The sequence below is a fragment of the Fukomys damarensis genome, unplaced genomic scaffold (genome assembly GCF_012274545.1).
Source record: "Fukomys damarensis isolate Sample0158 unplaced genomic scaffold, DMR_v1.0_HiC HiC_scaffold_1, whole genome shotgun sequence".
Lineage (NCBI taxonomy): Eukaryota > Metazoa > Chordata > Mammalia > Rodentia > Bathyergidae > Fukomys > Fukomys damarensis.
In genome coordinates, this window is record NW_022900913.1 from 1,167,289 (window position 1) to 1,172,179 (window position 4,891).

The window sequence follows — 4,891 nt, forward strand, 5'->3', positions numbered from 1 at the left end:
GCCCACCATCATATTCAAGGAGCATTTGTAGCTGTTGCACCGCCGTATCTATGCTTGCCAGCCATGCCATGCGGTGAGGACAAGGCTGGACAGTGGCGTCACGTGGTGGCTGGGTCCCCGGAGAGGGCCCGCACCCCTGCAGACATGCTTGCACCTGGCTTCTCCCTAAGGGGCCACCTGCTGCTTCTTAGCCAGATGGCCACCCCAGAGGACGCACGGAGGTGTTGGGGCCAGAGTGGGAAGAGGAGAGCCTGCAGGTACACAGGGAGTGACCGCACAGTGCGCCGGGCCCAGCTGGGGGTGCTGCCCACTGTACACCCACAGTACCACGGGCAGAGCCCGGCAAACACCACGTGTCCTGCAGGAAATGCCCACACTTGTGATTGTGCCTGGGAATGAACCCTGAGGCCCAAAGGCTTCGGGCCCCTCCACGGGGCCCCAGCGCAGCACCGCTGCTCTCTCTCCTGGACCTGGGCCCGTGGCTCGGCCCCAAGGCCAGGTCTCCGAGGTCGGAGTCAGTCTCGTTTGGGGGGACAGGCACTGCTCGGCGTTCCTCTGCCTCTGGGCCACCAGCCCCCGGGAGTGGCTCTCTATGGACGCCTGCTGTGACTGCCCACAGCTCCCTCATCCCTGACGTGGTTACGCCTGCTGTGTGAGGTAGGACGAGGGCGGTGAGTGGCGGTCCCCATGCTGGACCTCAGCTAGGTGTCCAGGGTCCCCAGCGAGCTGAGCCACCCATGTCCTGCCGGTCACTGAGGGCCACTCGCCTCCTCTGCACACCTCCCTCCCTCTCTTACCTCCGCCCACCGTGCCTTGCGCCCTGGATCGCACCAGATGCCAGCACTGCCTGGGCCCGGCTGCCAATCTATAATGTTCCTGGCCGTGATTAATCTGATAAATAATAAATATATCAATCTAGTCTTTTAGACAAGGACAAATTCTTACCAGCAGGGAGGCAGGAGGCCTCTTTTACAGCTGCCTGTAGTGCTGGGATTAATTATTTAATGCTTAATTCTTCGGGAAATGAGAAAGTTTTGATTAATGCTGTCCAGTGTCATTGCTTGCTTGTTTGATGTGTGTCAGATAATTTTTCCTCAGCGGTCATTGCGAAGAGGTCAGAGGCCATGGTCACGAGGATCAGACACCAAATTTGCAGAGATTAACGAGTGAAAACTTAGAGGAAGTCACCAGGCCGGCCCGAGATGACCCTCTGGGCAAATCTAGCTCCTCCCAGAGGGCAGCCTCCTTGTGTTTCCACTCCCTTTGCCAAGTTGGGTTTGGGTTCTGGGTAGGCAGCCCAGGGAGGGGCCCACCGTTCTCGGTGGGCTTTCTCTGTCTGAAGCCAAGGCTCCAAGGGCCAGGCTGAGGCACCTCCTGCAGAGCCCACTCTAGGGCGCTGTTGCTTCCTGGGGCACCGCTGACTTTGGGGTGACTCCCTGACCCTGTGCCACTGCACACCATGTCGCCACGCTCTGCGCCAAAGACGAGATGGGCAAGGGAGGAGAGGGAGGCCTCCGTGCAGCACAACTCCATGACGCACACTTGCCCTCCCTTCTCTCCTGTCACTGTGACACAAGAGGCCACTTACCCAGCCAGGAGCCAGGGCGGTGCGGAAGGGTTGGAGAGAACAGGCTGGGTCTCTGGGCTCCGCCCCTGGGCTCTGTGTCCCCCACAGGCCCCTGCTTCCCAGGGTCCCCAGGGCATTTGGCACTCAGCCACCTGGCCCTAGGGAGCTCCACTGTGCACAGCGGAGCACTGACCCCTCCGCAAAGCCTCCTCATGCAGGGGCAAGGGGCTGTCCTCAGGGCTGTGTTCACAGGGACAAACTGTGCCCAGGTTCTGAGGAGCCCACCCTGGCCTTCGGTGTGATCTTCAGCGAAGTCTGAAAAGCGGTTGCAGGGGAAGCTGAAGCAGCCGACCTCAAGCCCAGGTGCGGAGTTTGGCCCCAGCGTGGGAAGTGACAGAGTCCCAGGTCAGGAGAAGGCCAGACACTGGGCTGAGCACCCTGGGACCTGCTTAAGGAGACTCCATGTAGGAATCAGGGAAGCCACAAGAGAAGTCGTTTTACGTATGTTTTGTCTTTTAGCACCCAGCGGAGCTTAGACAGCCACTTGTGCAGGGTGGTTCACTTTGAAGGAAGAGAGGAGGGTAGGGCAGTACCTGTGTGCCCCAGGCCATATTGTCGTCTGTAGGGAAGGAAGGAAGGAAGGAAAGAAAGAAGGAAGGAAGGAAGGAAGGAAGGGACTGTGCTGGAGCCCTGTGCGTCCCCGCAGTGTGCCCACGTTCACCAGTGTGTAGCATCCCATGGGCGTCGGCCTTGCTCTGTCAGGCTCCACAGGTGAAGAGGGTTCCCGTGGTTGGGAAGTGGGGCCCTGGGCCTGGGCCCAGGCTCCCAGCCCACAGCTTTTCCAGGAGAGCAGGGTGCACTTGCAGGCCTCAGGGCAGGACAGGCGGCTGTTGAGGGCATTTGCCTGCAGGTGGGGCATTTGCTCTGGAAATTCAGGAGGGGTTCTTTTTGGCGGGGGTACTGGGGATTGAACTTGGGTCCTTGTGCTTGCAAGGCAGGCCACTGAACCCCTGAGCTAAATCCCCGGCCCAAGGAGCGGTTCTTTATGTCACAAGGACTTGGACTTTGATGGAGCTGAAGCCCTGATCCCCCGAAGAAACGCACTCACCTGCAAAGTGCTTCTGCAGTTTTATGCTTTCACTGAGGCAGGAGTGCGGGACTGGGCCAGGGCTGGGGAGCTGAGCCACCTCCAGCCAGGTCTGCAGCACTGCGCTCCTCCAGGCGTTCCCAGGGGACAGCCAGCCTGGGGGCTCCTTGCGGGCTTGGCACTCGCTGGCCGTGATGCAGGGCAGACACTCATTGGCCTCCATCTGGCTGACCACATCCCCAGGGCAGGGGGACCTCACACTGGTCCCCAGGTCTGAGATGAGTGCTGCCTCATGAGGACCGGGGGCCCTGGGGCCTGGGGGACTCGAGGGTCCAGGATGCCACCTGGATGAAGGCTTGCCTGTCCTGGACACTTGCATAGCCTCCTGACAACACGGTCCTTGCTACTTAGCCTTTGTCCTCTGTCTTTGGAAGCCTGGGTGCCGCCTCCGCAAGCTGATCGCCCTTTCAAAGCCCTCTGCATGAATCAGGGGTCCAGGGTCTCAGATCAGGACTGGGGCAGAATGGGGCGGGGGCCTGCACACCCTGCCCCCTCCCAAGGACCCCCAGGAGGGGAGTCTGTTTAGGGAATTTATATTTTCTGCTGCTTCCTTCTTGAACTTATTTGCATTTTAAATAATTAAAACATTAAAACTGAAAAATTTATAGATGAGAGCTGCTAAGAGAATCCCGGCTGGCAGACAATAGAGAAGAAATGATCGCCCTGCGAGGTTGCTTTAATGTCCTATCTGTCACTCTCCCGGAGGGGTTCCCAGCGCTCTGCCAGCCCGCGGCTCCTGGGGTCAGGCACACAGCAGTGCGGGCACATGTGCAGCACACACATGCGCCAGCCACATGAACACACGTGCCGCCTTCGGGCCACTAAGGACCGCAGAGGACAGAGTCTCATTATGCCACCAACCTGGACAGAGCTTGCCACCCCTACCCCGGGTGCCCTCTCTGCTCCCGTCCACTCCCCTCCTGAAGTTCACGTGGGGAAGGGAGGCAGTGGGTGGCGGTGGGCCGGGGAGTGACAGGCACTTGGTCCAGAGTGGTTTTGCCTGGTTGTAACAAGCGTCGGGACATCAGGAGCCACAAGAGCCGGGCTGGCCGCGTCATCCATCACCGTGCTGACAGTCCCTTCAGTTTGTTTGTTCCACTCTGCATAATAAGTGATCGGATCAGGTTTAATTAGATATTGGGTAATCAATCATTGCCAACGAGGCCACTCAGCTTGGGCTTGCAAGGGGAAGGGAGGAGAAAAACAACAGCAAGCTCATCTCTTGAGCCTTGGGCACGCAACGTGGTGTGTGACCGAGAGGTGTGGAGACGTCTGCCGCCGGGAGGAGGGCAGTGCACATCTGCGCCAGGCTCCTGGGCAGCACCTGGGTGACGTTTTACTTTCACTGCATAATTACGTTTCGATAGAATACAATATGTAGACCTGAGGGAGGAAGGAAAACTGATTAAATTACACACTGGTCCTGCCGCCTGTGCCATCCCTGGCAGTGACTAGGAGCTGGCCCTGTGGTGGCCACCTGGGCTGAGGTCTGGGCCCAGGGTGGGTATCACGGCCTCCCGGGTCCTCCTGTGCAGGTTGGACTCAGGGGACCTCATCTCAGTTCTCTGCTCTAGGACGACCCAGCGATGGCTTCCTGCTGTAATTCGGGAGCTGGATTCTCCTGGCCACTCTGGAGACCCGTGGAGGTGACTGACCCCGACGGTGGGCTGCTTGTTTGTTTGTTTATTTATTTGTTTATTTCTCTTCAGCCTCCATTTAACCTCCTGGGCGGAAATAACAGGGAGCATCATAGCCTTCATTATTGGGATGTCGAAGGTCATATCAGTGCTCCAGTGCATTTCGTTAGACACAAAGGCCACAGGGCCCAAGACAGACCTGGGCCCTGGGAGTATGGGTGAGGGGTCAGCAGGTGGCCCCTGTGGCCCCACAGCCCCTCACACCTCCAGGATTGTCTTTGCGCCATGGCACAGAACCACCTTCCTGACTCTGAGCATTTCCTGCACCTCGGAGGAAGGGGCCTGCCCTGAGGGACGGAGCCCTCTGAGTGCCTGGAGCGAGCGGGCACGTCTGCTGCTTTTCTGTGAGCCTCACCACACTGTAGGTAGCACTCTGCACTCATGGCAAAGTGTCCACCCACTCGCTGAAGGACAGATATGGGCGCATCATGAGTAAGCCACAGTTCCTTAGTTTGGTGGAAGTTTTGGCTGAATGGGTGG